General features: G+C 39.5%; 1 protein-coding gene across 2 annotated transcripts in view; it reads right to left on the bottom strand.

The window, feature by feature from the left end:
* Positions 1–16,321, bottom strand: part of LOC126175487 (cyclic GMP-AMP synthase-like receptor) — a 287,658-nt gene that overhangs the window by 35,610 nt on the left and 235,727 nt on the right. The gene's annotated exons all lie outside the window — the stretch shown is intronic.

Raw genomic sequence — 16,321 nt, 5'->3', positions numbered from 1 at the left:
AATGTTGCCTTTTTTATTCACAGTGTTTTATTTGTTTCATTAGGTTGCAATCACATGTTTGATCTTGGACCTTAAAAAGGAGTTGGCTTTGGCAAGTACTTATTATAGAAATTACACTGACTCTCTATTGTCCCCACCAATTTAAATCCTGGATTCCTACTTGTCAATGTTAACACCACTCTACAATACACCAACATCCATAATGCCCATTGTCTTGATGCTATTGGGCAGTACCTCTCCCAGACCCCAGACTCTAAACCCACTACCTCATACCTTCTGCACCTTACTAACTGTAACCTAACATACAATTACTTCTCAGGCATACTAACAAATCTAAGGCACAGCTGTGGGCTCCCGAATGGCATCCACTATGCCAGCCTCTTTATAGACCATGCAGAGAAAATCTTCCTAGCCTCCCAGAAACCCAAATCCCTGATCTGGTTAATTGGTGATATCTTCATGATCTGGACTCAGAGTCAAGAGACCCTATCCCCATTGCTTCGCAACCTCAACACTTTCCCTCCGACCCACTTGATCTGGTCCTCCTCAACTCAATATGTCACCTTCCCAGATGACAATCTCGTCCTCTCTGATGGCTCCATCCACATTCTGTCCCTGTTAAAACCACCAACAATGTCTGCATTTCGACAGCTGCCATCCGTTCCGCACCAAAAAATCCTCCCATACAGCTAGACCACCCAGGGATGGCTTATCTGCAGTGACAAGAACTCCATTTCTCAGTATGTTGAAGGACTCATAAAGGCCTTCACGGACAGACACTATCCCTCAGACCTACTCTGCAAACAGATTCCCCCTGCCATATCCCCACACACAACCAACCCTCCCACCACCCCAAGAACCAGCTACAAAGGAGCAAGCCCTTCATCATCCAATATCACTCCAGACTGGAACATGTGGACCACGTACTTCATCAGGACTTTGATTATCTATCATCATACCCTGAAATGAGGGATATCCTACCCAAGATCCTGCCTGCACCTACTGTCCAACCAACCTCTACAACATTCTAGTCCATCCCTACGCCACTCCCAATCTCAGTCCCTTACCACAGGGATCATACCCCTGTGGAAGACCAAGGTGCAAGACCTGCCCAACCATCTATCCAGCAATTCATATTCCAGTCCTGTCACAAACTTGACCTACCCCACCAGAGACCAGGCCACTTGTGAAAGCAGCCATTTCATATCTGCTACAATCATTGCACAGCTTTAATATTGGCGTGACCATCAAGCAACTGTCCACTAGGTTGAATGGCCAACATTAAACCATAGCCAGAGCAAAGTGGACCACCCTGTGGCACAACATGGTGCTGAAAATAACATGCTTGATTTCAATGGCTGCTTCACTACCTACGTCATCCGGGCCCTCTCCTCCACCACCAGCTTTCCTGAACTGGAAGATGGGAGTTATTCTCCAGTCCTAGAATAATACTGTCCACAACCTACTAGCCCCACACACTCCAGGAACAGTTTCTGACCCCTTTGTCCATCACATCCTCACAATATACTTTCCCTCACCCTCATTATGTGCCACTATCTGCTGACAACACACCCACCAATCTTTTCTGCTCTCTGCTCCTCTCCTTTTCCACTTCTGGTATCCTCCGTCGCCCCGCTCCCCCTCAATAGCCAATAGCCCAATGGTCTTGCCCGAGCCCTGTCCTGCCTGAGCCCTGTCCTGCCCTCTCCTACAGTAGCACTTGCATCCTCTGCCAGACAGTGCTCTTCTCTGTCCCCCTCCCGTAGCCTCCAATCCCTTCCACTTCTATGTCCCACTCCAGATTACTGCTTTTATTCAACACAACAGTAGCAGACTGGCCAGAACAGCTGAAGATAGTGGTTTTGTGTGCATGAGGTGTGCCTGCTTGTGTGAATATATGTGTGTTTCCCCTTATTTTCTGAAGAAGGTTCTTGCCAAAAGCTCAGGGTGTCACACACTTTTTGCTGTGCTTCACTGCAACTCAGCATGTCATCTTTACGACAAGTAGCAATCCATATTTTTCATAATTATTTAAGTTACATGACAGACAGATTAAAATGATTACAGAGGTGAATTAGACAGTAGCATATTAGAAATGTGAGTGATCAGACAGCATACATTTTATAATAACTCAGCAATACGAACATTGCAAAACTGTAGTAGATTGTAAGTTCTAATCATGCCACAGTGAATATGGGTTAATGAATGTTGTATCGCTAAATATGTAGAAATAAAATGCAATCAAGTTTCTTTCTTAACTGACCATAGAATAATGAGTATAAGGCATCATGAAGTATTATAAAAACAAGTAAAGATAAGGTAATGAACAAAAAACTATAACAGAACATGCCATATGGTACACCTTGGATATGATTATTAGCTAGCATGTGATGCCACAAATATCAGATCTAAGAAATAGATCTAAATATTACATCTATATCAAAAGGAGAATTTTAATGAGATAACTGTAAAATTGCAAGACACTTACCATTTGGAGGTGACAGTAAACAAACAATAGGAGAAATCATATGCTAAGGCACAAAGGTCCCCAGTAACAAGAACTGCTCAAATGTTTACAATATGTTGCAGCTTGCAGCTCTCAGATATTGAAGAAAAGACATTTTTATATGTTTAACATCAAAGCTGCTATTTATTTATGACTGATTATTTTGGTCTTTGAAGTTCTGAGATACATTTAAGTGTCCTAAATTTAAATATGTGCCTTCTGAGAATGGGTAAATCCCAAAACTAGTCAGCCAGTAAATAACAGCTTTGGTGTTAAACATTAAAAAATGTCTTTTCTTCAAGAACTGCTCAGATGGTCACCCAAGGATGATGTCCTATGGTGGCAAAAATACTATTTAATGAGGCCATCAAAGTGAAAAAAATATCACAGCACTGTTCAGAGCACGTTATCTGTGAGGAAATGTTAACCAGAATGGAGAGCTCTATCTTGATTTCTATGCACTTTGAATTCAGTATTGAGATTGATGATTATCTAAGGAGACTAATGGATATTAGTCATCCAGGATGTACTAAGCCTCTTGTTAACTCCACTGATACAAACTCAAAATCTGTGTTGTGTCAGAGTCACCTGACTGATGACCATGGAACACAACTAGAAGATTCAATCACATATCCTAATTTAGAGGTAATGGATATACCCTGTAATCAATCAACTTACAAGGGAAGAGTCAGAGTAACTTCAAAAATAGACATCATTGTAATAAATATGGTATCAGCACACTGTGTGGTGGAAAGACATCCAGTAACCATAACATGATGCTCTATATTATCACTGGAAGGGAAACCCAAGACACTAAAGATATCATGTGCTTTTGGTCAAAATAGAACAAGAAGGATAACTCTGAAGAACAGAGATGAGTGTTTTATTTTCCATTCAGTAAATCATTGGGTTGGTGATGGAGACTTTAAAGTACTAGAACTGACAGAGACTGTACATAGGGCAATTCAGCTATGTTCGTAACTGGAGCACTGAACACCACATCTTCAAATAACTCCACAGTTAGAAGTCACACAGACCAAGATCAGCTGATCTGGATGGCCAGGCTGTAGGGAAATGATGGCTAATAACTCTAGGATTTCCAAAATTCCTCTGAAGCAGCTGCTTCATTGGCTGTTCAATAAGCAAAGAAGTGCTATATTGTATAAAAATGATTCTACCCACACATCCACATGGTTGACGTACTGGAATGATGATGGTCAGCAAAAGACTCTCATAGTGTTTACCAGTGATGGTACAGGTAACAGGACCTGTAGGGCCATCTCCTAGAAAAAAAATACAGCCCTATGATAAACTATAGCATCATCCCACTCCACACAGTCATCTTCACAGAATGAAGTGGTACTCGTTGAAGTGCATGCATATTTCCCAATGACCATATTCTGCAATTATGCATGTTCCATGTCCTTGGAGATGGAAATGGGCTTCATTTGTCCACAAAATGTCCTATGGCCATTTGTTGTCCACTTCTATGCAAGCAAGAAATTCCAGAGTGAATGTTTGTCTTGCTGGCAGGTCAAAAGAAAATAAATCATGAACATGGGTGATTTTGTATGACAGCAATGCAGGATGTTTCATAGGATTTTATGCACCATGCTTGCAGGCATGTCCAATGTTCAGGCAATTCCCCCCACACCGCATGTTTGCACACTACCGCTAAACCCATCCTGCAATGGTGTGGCCACATCTTCAGCATATGTCAGATCAACTGCTTTCCTCCCTCCACCACACCACACTTCAAAATAACTTGTCTTTTTTAATTTTGTAATCATTTTTTCTATATATTTAGCAGACATCAGACCAATGCTCTTTTTCCCATACCCTTGAGTGCCCAGTATGTCTTCAGGGCTAGTGACACACAGCCAGTGTTCTTGTAAAAGAGCTTTACCAGCAGCTTGCAATTCTTCATGGAGAGTCATCTTGGGTGTCTCAGACACAAACTGAGGAACAGCTGTGTGTAGCATGTCTGTTAGTGCGCATATTCTGATGCATTAATTTCTCAAATATTTGTTAAAATTTTTTTGTTCATGGCTTTTCCCCCTGCAACAATAATATGCTATTCAAATTTGACATCATTCTGAGCAGTGGTTCTCTTTCTACCTTAATTATGAACACCCTGTATGTTAGTACAAATATTTGTTTCTGCTATATCACTGTTTGTTTGAGGCTCTCCTTGGGTAGATTTGAGTCTTCCAGCAAATACCTTTATGTCACAAAAAATACATCATGGAGCTTCCATCACCATATAAACTCCCTAGGGGGAGCTTCGAAGTAGCTTTGTTACTGAAAATAGATGATCATATAAATAAAATGAGAATGTACCTTATTCTTGGAATTTCAGAGAACATTCTCAGGCTCACATGAATGAAGCAATTTCACACGAATAACGATGAGAATGTTCTCAGCTTGAGTATGTGGGCATGACAACCAACATGCTGTCTGTCCACAGGAATGGCCACCAACAAACTAAGGCCAAGGACCAACTACACAGAGACCATTCTCCATTTTTTTAAGTATGCTCTGTAGTGTACTTCAAGCTGGGGTGTTTTGGTTAAGTTTTACTAAATTTTTAAATAAAAACAACAAAATTTATGTTGCTCGGAAGGCAAAGAAAGTAAATCATAGCCTGAAGAAATACTGAAGAGGGAATCTGTACAAGTTTATATAGGTTTAACAACGAAAACATTATTTGTTTGATGAATCTCTTCCTTCCCAAAAATTATGAAAAAGAAGAGAGAGTGCCCTTTCAAATGAAGTAAAAATGAAAATATTAGTGTGTTGTTTAGGAGGCCCACATGTTCATACTTGTGTAGGTAAAGACTTACATATACACCACAGAGCTGTCATTGGCGTTCTCAGATTTTTCTTCATCAAGCTACCCAAAGCATCTTTGTGGATTTGATTTTCCAAAAATGTAGGAGAACAAGAAATGGTAAAAGTTAAGTGGCAGTCAATATCAGTTTCCATGTGTGATGGGGGCACTCCATTGCAGGCATGTACCAGTCATGAAAACTTCGGCACTGGAAGACAAATACACTAACATCTTTCCCATTATCATTGTGCAGGCAACATTTGATAATAGTAAAATGTTTACTAGTGTTGAAGCTTCATGGCCTGTGAGATACAAGGATATGGAGAAACTGTGATGTACGCCAGAATCTAAGAGAGAACCAGTGTAATGCTTATTTTTTGGAGATGAAGGATATGGCATTGCACAATTTTTAACAACATCATTCCAGAATACACAACAACCTGGTGAGAAGGCCTAAAACAAACTTCACTCCAAGGAAATGGTGACAATTGAATTGTGTATGGACAGTGAAAACATGTTTCCCAGTTCTGAAAAAGTAAATAATACCTTCCCAAACAAAATCCCCAAAATGATCAAAGCTTGTTTTGTTTTGCACTAAAATGTAAAACAGACAGGGGGATGAGGATTTTGAGGTGCCTAATGATGACAACAATAATCTTCCAGTAATAGGAGTAGCAGAAGCAGCAGCAAACACCTGTCTACACGGTACAAACAGCTGGCAAGAAATTGTTGATTTTCTATGTCAACTGATGCCACGGGAGTTTGTTACTAAACATTGTACAAATAAGCCTAATTTGTGTACCAATATTATGAAAAGGATAGTTGCTACTCACCATATAATGGAGATGCTGAGTTGCAAATAGGCAAAACAAAAAGACTGTCACAAAATACCTTCACCTCAAAGATGGATATATCAGTACCTCTGTTCAAACCAAACATACTAACCAACAGCAATACCTCCACTTTGGTAGCTGCCACCTGTTCCATACCAAGAAGTCCCTTCCATACAGCCTAGCCACCCACGGGTGTTGCATCTGTAGTGATGAGCAGTCCCTCACAAAATACAATGAGGGCCTCACTGAGCCCTTTACAGAGTGCAATTACGCTCCCAATTGTGTAGAAAAACAAATCTCCCATGCCTTACATTTCCAGTTCCCACCACCTCCCAAAGTCTCACCATCCAGCCACAGAGGAACATTTCCCTTGTAACCAAGTACCACTCAGGACTGAAGCAACTGAATTACATTCTCTGCCAGTGTTTAGACTATCTCTCCTCATACCCTGAAATGAGAAATGTCCTGCCTACTATCCTTCCCACCCGGCCCACAGTGGTATTCTGCCATCCACCAAACCTACACAATATACTTGTCCATCCCCATCCAACCCCTGCACTCAACCCCTCACTTCATGGCTCATATCCCTGTAACAGACCTAGATGCAAGACCTATCCCATACATCCTCCCACCACCACCTACTCCAGTCTGGCCACAAACATAACCATCCCATCAAAGGCAGGGTTATCTGCGACACCAGTCAAGTGAACAACAAGTTAAGCTGCAACCACTGTGCTGCATTTATGTGGGCATGACAACCAACATGCTGTCTGTCCACAGGAATGGCCACCAACAAACTAAGGCCAAGGACCAACTACACCACCCTGTTGTTGAACATGCTGCCCAACACAACATTCTTCATTTCAATGACTGCTTCACAGCCTGTGCCATATGGATCATTCCCATCAACACCACCTTTTCTGAACTGCGCAGGTGGGAACTTCCCCTGCAATATATCCTATGTTCCCGTAACACTCCTGGCCTCAACTTTGGTTTGTCATTGTCCTCACCTATCCAACCCCTTCTCTGTTCAAATTCCAGCACTACACAGCCCTCTATTCCACCAATGCACCCAGTCTTTTTACTTCTCTCCTTTTCTGCTACTGCCCCACCAACACTCTCTCCCCTGCACTCCATCTAACCTCCCAACTGCACCTAGTTGCCCTACCCTCTCTCCATCTCCTCCCTGCACACTCCCCAGCAGCACTTCACCGTCCTCTACCCCTACCCTGCTATCCCTATCTCTCCCCGCTCCGGCCTCCTCCTTAACCCCAACCAGTTGCCTCTGCCATCATGCAGTGCTGCTGCTGCTCATAGTCTGGTTTCAGCTGCCAGAGACTGTTGTCATGTGTGTGTGTGTGTGTGTGTGTGTGTGTGTGTGTGTGTGTGTGTGTGTGTGTGCGTGCGTGCGTGCGTGTGTGTGATCCATTTTAGATGAAGACCTTGTTGGCCAAAAGTTTATTTTCTGACATTCTGTTTGTTGTGCCTATCTGTGTTCAAAATGGTTCAAATGGCGCTGAGCACTATGGGACTCAACTGCTGTGGTCATAAGTCCCCTAGAACTTAGAACTACTTAAACCTAACAAACCTAAGGACATCACACACATCCATGCCTGAGGCAGGATTCGAACCTGCGACCATAGCGGTCGTGCGGTTCCAGACTGTAGCGCCTTTAACCGCTCGGCCACTCCGGCCGGCGCTTATCTGTGATGCAGCATACCCGCTGTATGGTGATTAGCAACTACACTTTTCATAATACTGTTACATTCCATCCCAGATTTTCCAGTGCCTAACTTGTATATTATTTTGTAATTCTGTAGTATTTTGATTTTTCTTGCATTTGTCAAAATTTGATTTGGAAACCTTACTATTACCAAAAATTGTTTCTATGGTGTGAAGAAGGTATTTGCCAGATACTACAGTAGAAAAGGGCACACATAATTTATCATGCAACATTTCAAACTGGAACCTGTTACTCTTATAGTTTCACTGAAAAGAAATTTGTATTGAATCATCCAGACACAATTAAGGAACTCAAATCAAAACACCCCTTTTGTACAGTCAATATACCTCACTTTATTGTAAGGAAATGTGCTCCCATCATAGTCAAGCCTCTAGTTGACATCTAAATTATCGACTCTCAGAGGGTACATCCCCAAAAAACTGAAAATTGCCAAAGAAAAGCCCCTCTACAAAAAAGTGGTAAAACTTATGTTTGCATCTATAGGCTCATATTACTCCTATCTGAGTTTTTAAAAAATGACAGAGCAAATCTACTGAAAGAGATTAAAATTTATAGGAAAAATAACTGTTTTACAGGCACTCAGATATGCTGAGACTTCCATCTCTTCATTTCTGAATGAAGCTTTAAATGCAACTGAAAATAAGGAGCATATTTGTGCAATTTTTCTACACTTTTTAAAGGTATCTGATGTCATAAGTCGAAACATCTTGCTTACAAAACTGGAGAGTGTAGCAATTAGGAGATCAGCTCATAAGTGACTAAAATTTTACTTACAAAATGGAGGGCAAATAGCTGAACTTGCATTCCAAGAAGAGAACACCATGAAAACCCATAACTCAGAAAAACTGTGTATTAAGTACAGTGTATCACAAGGCTCAATTTTGGGACCAGTTTTGTTTTTGTCCTCTGTAAATGACCAGAGACCAACCAGCCATCACAAGTATATTAAACTCGCACAGATGTGTTAGTCAAAGGAATGACTGAATAAGAGTTCTAGAATGAAATGAAAATATGGATCTCAGACACTACAAACTGGTTCTGTGCAAACAGTCTTAACACACACACACACACACACACACACACACACACACACACACACACACACACACACACACGCATGCACGCGCGCGCGCTCACCACTTACAATGAATCTACATCCTACAAAATTTCTTGGAATATGGATCCAGTGGGCTCTGAGATACGTCAAACAAACAAAATGCATAACCAGCAAACTTTACACCATCTGTTACTGCATAAAAATTCTTCCAAGCTGTACATCAAAGTGAATAATAAAAAAATTGTAGTTTGGTAAAGTAGAATCTCTGCTGTGATATGGCATAATCTAGCACAAGTCGTTGCATAGTCCAAACGATAATTCTATAACCCATTGAAAGGGCTTTTCCTAGAAGCTTGTGCAAACCTTTATTCAAAAAACTTCAAGTCCTCCCATTGACTTTGTGACAATGTTCACCTACTTTATTTCTTCATTTTTTGTCTCCAGTGTCGATGTACTGGCTTAAAAAATGGGGGGGTGGAAGTGCAACGCATGGTTGCATTTCACAGGCTTCTACTTTCGCTGTTCACAACACCCAATATTACACATTTAATATGGCCAGTGAACTATTGTTTAACTTTCGATAAGCCTCATTAATAGGTTGCAGGTGAAAGTCCACACACTGCTACAAGAGTTTACTGTTGAACATCTGTGAGCAGTAAAAACATAACCACATAGTTCACTGTTCTTTTGGAATAATCAGGTATGTATGGAACAGACACTGTCATTGTTTCAACACATGACGTAATTGTGTTACACTTATTTCACAGTTAAGTTGATGCATTGTTGTTGTTGTTCTAACCAACACAGATTTCTCGTCTGAAACTCAGCCGTGGACTGACTGTCTCTGGACCACAATTAGGGCCCTTACATATCTTCACAATAATAGGTACCAAAACTACACATTGTTTGAAGTTAAATTTACAGAAATTACAATTAAAACTTAACTCATTAAATTAACTGAATACATCGAAAAATTGGTTCTTTTTAACAGTTTCTTCTACTTCAAGGTTTAGGCTGAATTATTTGTTTAAATCATGAAATTAAAAAATATAAGTACACAAACAATACTTTTGATAAAAGTATTAATTGCTTGGGAATTAATTAAGGGCTGGCTTTGCTAATATGTTTTTGAATAGAGCTAAATACTTACTTTCAGATTACTAGTATTTTGTCTTTTAAATGCTTACTATTATTACAGAATTTATATTTGTTTATATGTCAACAACAGAATTTAATTTCCAAAACAATTACTGATTCCACCCTATACCAAAAGATACTAACTAGGAATAGTCAAAATAAATTAGAAAATCAATTACATACATAAAACTAAGCACAAAACTAGACCTGGTGTTATACCCTTTAAAACTGAGGGCCAACCTTTATGTTTTACAAAAATGCAGATTATATTCATGTATGTTAATGGTAATTAGTTCAGAGTGAAAAAACGAATTTAAAGAGGCAGATAGCAAAACAACAGGGGAAGTAAATATATCCCAGCTTGTTTCATCACAACTTGTTTACATGTTTTGCAAGGAATACTTTTATTAGGATAATGTTAGATGATAATAACCAGCTTGTAGTTAGAAACTACGATATCCACTCACAAAATACAAAAAGGAACTAGGCTATACATGTCCAATATTCAGATACAACACTGAGACAAAATGGGCAACTCCAACCAGGAAACAAACTCTACAATAAACAACTTTGTGAGTTCAAAATGATCAAAAATACTTCAGCAGTTAAAATATCTGTTCATATCCACCTACTGCAGAAGTGTTATTATGGTATACCTGAGTATCTGTCAGGTTAAAGCCTAAATGTGTACATTATTATTTAAAATAAATAGTGACAGTGGAAAATCTGTGAAGATTGTGTTAGGTGTGAAACACTAAAACAGGTTGCAAAATTCAAGGATAGGTGTGCAACTATCTCCTTAGTCTATGCTCTTACAGTATAAATAAATATTTCCTAGCATTAGAAAGTAAAATATCATACAACAGAGTTTCAAAATGGTGCCATATAAATTGAAAATATAATTTAATTTTGAAATTTGTGTCTTTTATACAAAAAGCTACAGTTGTATACTATGGTCACAAAGATACTGCACAAGTTACATGTCTTTTGTGCAAAAAGATGCTGTGAACTATGATCACATGATATGGTAAGAATGGTAAACATCCCATTTCTTTTTTCTGCTCTTATTGAGAGTATCCATGCATGTACCTATTTTGAGATTTAATCACAGTTTGGACTGAATGAAAATAACTATAGCTGTGTGTATGAAAACTCCTGTGTATGTGTAATAGATATACAACTTGGAATTGTTATGTTAATTCACACTGTCTCCTCTCATCTTCACATAATACTGACTTGTCCCTTATCAGTTCACAACTGCCTACAAAAATGATGAAGAGGATCAACAAACCAATACTATACATTACATTTTAGCACACAAAAATAAATACAACTGAGAAGGAGGAAGAAAGAAAGAAAGAAGTGCCTGGGCAGAGAATACGCTTTGATATTATCAAATTTTTTATTCATTATTTAGGAATAATGGAGATGATTCACCAAAAGTCAGAAGCACTGCATCATCGATAGGTACACAAACAAATGATACAGAGCTTCACTAGCTTTCAGAATGAGCTTCCTTTTCCAAGCTCATAGTAGATATGCACAGACATACACATGGGAAGCATCTAGTGGCTCGTGGGAGAGTGGGGAGCTGTCTGTGGGCTATCTAGGGTTGCAGGTAGAGGGGGCAGGTGGCAGATGGCTGGGCACGCAATTTCACAGTCTAAGGTGTGAGATAGCAGCACAAAACTAGCTGACATGAACTGGGATGGGGTACTAGAGCAGGGGATGATAAACACACACATATTATTGGGACACCAAAAAAATCCCTCCCACACAGCCTGACCACCTGTGGTAGACGCATCTGCAGCAATGATAACTACCTCGTCCAGTATGCTGAAGGCCTCACAAAGGCCTTTGCAAACAAGCAATACCCTCCAGACCTAATTCACAAACAGATTTCCCATGCCATATCCCCCCTCCCATACCCCCACACACACACTTGAAAAAGGAAGTTCATTCTGAAAGCTAGCAAAGCTCTGTACCTTTTGTTTGTGTACATATTGACAATGCAGCGATTCTGCCTTTCGGTGAGTTGTCTCCTTTACTACTAAATAATTCATAACCCTCAACCAGAACTTCCCGTATATTATAAATTTTTTATTCACATGAAATTGAGAACTTCCTTGAGAATGTTCTTTTGCTCTGAGAATCTACTCCAGACAATATTCTCTTTTTTGGTCATATAACCCATTATTCAACAATAAAAAAATATATGAAAAGCATTTTAGTATTAAGAATGTTTCAACACTGAAAACACCTATGTTCATGCCATAAATGTTCACGGTCTTATAAATGAGTTGATATCATCTCAAAACTTTAGAAGAATAGTCAGCGAATAATATACTGAAATAAGAACTATCACAAAAATATTTTTATGTTTTTTTTCCATACCGAAATCTCTCATGTGGTAAGCCTGGAGCAAGATATGAATCTATGGTGAAAAAGTTAGATTTGAAGACTAAGGATGAAGAAACTAGTTGTAAACAAGAATAAAACATTATTTGCATCTCAACTCTGGTCCTTTTATGAGATGTAATGAAGAATAATTTCATGAAGGTTAATCAAGACTGAAGATTATTTCACTAAGTGTGGAATACAATTAATGAGTGCAAACAATGTCATTCTGTGTGTGAGTGCATTAGAACAGTGAAAAGAGATAAGAAACTATACAAAATAAAAGAAACAACAGACTTTCCAATAGCTTTCAGTGTAAAAAAATACATTAATTTACACCACAGAAGTATCACCAAACAATGGTAGTTGAAGTGATATAAATGTTTATTCATTAGATCAAGAAGTTAATAAGTGATATATCCTTGAACCAAAAACTATTTTCAAGTATTTATGACCTACCAAGATGAAACTGAAGTGAATTTTTCTTGATAACATTGATCAACGAACTGTTGGTAAGTAAATCAACAACAGGACATATACACCATTAGACATTGTCAAATGACTTTTGGCAGTAAGCTGCAAATACAAAGAAGATTTTAAATACATTGAAGCAATTAAAATTTTTTCTCAAGCAGAATTTTATTAAAAGATGTATGTGAAATGCAAATACACATGATTCACATGAACATACACTTGTGAAACATAATCTGAATCTACGAGAAGGTAACATTGAGAAGACAGTGAAGGAGTGTGCACTAGATGTGCTCTACTAAATTAATGTAGGTGGGCCTGCATTTAGATGTCAGCAACTTCTACACAATGCAGCCAGGCAGTACAGATAGCATTTGTCATGGACTATGACCAACAAGTTAGCAAACAGCAATGGTACCCAGAGATGAATATCAACAGCAGAAACAGGCAGACACGGTCAGTACTTTGCATAACTCATCCCAGTAGGCTCACTGTATCAAAACCTGGATCCTGTTTCCTCAAAATATGACATACTGTGAAGCGATTCCGTAATTGCAATTGATTTTATCAGTTGACAGAGTGAAGTGGTTAGGTGAATACCCAGATACAGAGTTAATTTGAATTTAGAAAGGAAATTGGCCAGGGAATTTAGTTCATTATTGAAAGATACAAACAAAACAAAACAAAACCATTTATTATTAGTGATGCCTCACAGTACCAACTGTGAGACTGTTTATGTGTGTTTATTAGAAGATCAACAAGGAAGTGAAGCTTTTGGGTCAGTTACACGATGTGATCAAAAGTATCTGGACACCCCCAAAAACGTACATTTTTCATATTAGGTGCATTGTGCTGCCACCTACTGCCAGGTACTCCATATCAGCTACTTCAATAGTCATTACATATCATGAGAGAGCAGAATGGGGCACTCCATAGAACTCATGGACTTTGAAAGTGGTCAGGTGATTGGGTGTCACTTGTGTCATACATCTGTATAAGAGATTTCCACACTCCTAAACATCCCTAGGTCCACTGTTTCTGGTGTGATAGTGAAGTGGAAACGTGAAGGGACACATACAGCACAAAAGCATTCAGGTTGACCTCATCTGTTGACTGACAGAGACCACTGACAGTTGAAGAGGGTCGTAATGAGAAATAGGTAGACATCTATCCAGACCATCACACAGGAATTCCAAACTGCATCAAGATCTGCTGCAAAGTACTATGATAGTTAGACAGGAGGTGATAAAGCTTGCATTTCATGATCAAGCAGCTGCTCATAAGCCACACATCATGCCAGCAAATGCCAAACGCCGCCTCGCTTGGTGTAACAAGTGTAAACACTGGATGATTGAACAGTGGAAAAACATTGTGTGGAGTGACAAATCACGGTACACAATGTGGCGATCCTATGGCAGTGTGTGGGTATGGCGAATGCCCGGTGAACATCATCTGCCAGTGTGTGTAGTGCCAACACTAAAAAACTCAGAGTTGGTGGTATTATGGTGTGGTCATGTTTTTCATGGGGGGGGGGGGGGGGGGAGGCTTGTATTCCTTGTTGTTTTGCATAGCACTAGAACAGGCCTACAGTGATGTTTTAAGCACATTCTTGCTTCCCACTGTTGAAAAGCAATTCAGGGATGGGGATTGCATCTTTCAACACAATTCAGCACCTGTTTGTAATGCACGGCCTGTGTCGGAGTGGTTACATGACAATAACATCCCTGTAATGGACTGGCTGCACAGAGTCCTCACTTGAATCCTATCGAACACCTTTGGGGTGTTTTGGAACCCTGACTTCATGCCAGGCCTCACTGACTGACATCGATACCTCTCCTCAGTGCAGCACTCCATGAGGAATGGGCTACCATTCCCCCAAGAAACCTTCCAGCACCTGATTGAACATATGCTTCTGAGAGTGGAAGCTGTCACCAAGGCTAAGGGTGGGCCAACACCATATTGAATTCCAGCATTACCGATGGAGGGCACCATGAACTTGTAAGTCATTTTCAGACAGGTGTCTGGATACTTTTGATCATATAGTGTACATGGACATTCAAACAGATAAACAAAAAATTTTCTCCAACAGAAGGGAAAATAAAATAAACATAAATGAAAATGCTCAAATAGATGAACATTTTTCTCAGTTAGATAACAAATTCCTCATACAGATAAAACACTGGTTGTAAGTTCTCAATTAAATGAAATAATGTGTAGACTAGATAAAACAAAATACAGGGTGAAGAAAATAATGTTGTATTTGGCAGTCAACATGCAATTCCTCATCCCAATTCAAGAAAACTAGTTCACCAATAGGTTTAACAGAAATGTGATTAAAAAAAAGGAAGAAGAAGAAGAAGAAGAAGAAGAAGAAGAGGCTCTGGCAATTCTGCAACTGCATGCAGTGTGGCCAAGAACTGGTAGCATGAACTCTGTGCTGTGGCGGGGCTGTTCTATTAGCTCAGTGAGATGAGGCAATACCAGACATGGAGAATAGCTGATGTTCTAGTCACATTCACAATGAACATTTATCTATTTCCATTTAAAAGCATCAAATTGAATCCAATATACACCTCCACACTGTAGTATCTTGTGTATTTCTTTCTGTTACTAATACCTTGATTTAAACACTAAGATATAACATGAACTTCTTACAGATGTAAACAACCACATTGTTTCATCCATGACACAAATAAAGCAAATAGAAAATTATAGTAAATACAGTAAAATTGCATGCATCCAATGAAGTACAAAAAACACAGTAAGTAGGCTATGCTAGACTGCCAATTATGCTAAGCACAATAACTGATTTCTGTACATTTGTCGTCCAGACTTATCTTCAAAGAGCCAGTATGTACACATACGAGCAATGTTCACTTCAGAGAAGATGTTCAAAGTGACTGCCTTGCATTTACAAACACTTCACCACTCACTGGATCATATGCAACATACCTGCATCCACCATTGCCAAAGTGGCAAGATACAACCACAGCTGTCACCGAACAATAAGTGGAACATCTTCTATTGCATCAGGCAAAGTATTGCAAAGAAATGCATGATACAAGGCCAGCAATTGGTAAGATCCCAAAAGTATGCTCCCACAACTGCAGCCCACGGGTTTATGCCAAAGTGTGCCTGAAGCCATGTTGTGAGGTGACGTGGGTTGTGTTCCAGCCAACAATGGCTGTTGTGGAAGTTGAAAATGCGTTCATAAGTGAAGCTGGATTCACCAGTCCACATCACACTGTTTATAAAATGTTTGTTATGTTACACTCGGTGTAAAACCATTCACACCAAAACTGTACTCATCACGTGCAGTCTTCTGGCCGCTGGCTTTGAGTTAACA

This window comes from Schistocerca cancellata, chromosome 3 (assembly GCF_023864275.1).
Source record: "Schistocerca cancellata isolate TAMUIC-IGC-003103 chromosome 3, iqSchCanc2.1, whole genome shotgun sequence".
Classification (NCBI taxonomy): Eukaryota; Metazoa; Arthropoda; class Insecta; order Orthoptera; family Acrididae; genus Schistocerca; species Schistocerca cancellata.
The sequence above is the reverse complement of the archived record's forward strand: the minus strand, read 5'-3'. Positions and strand labels throughout refer to the sequence as shown.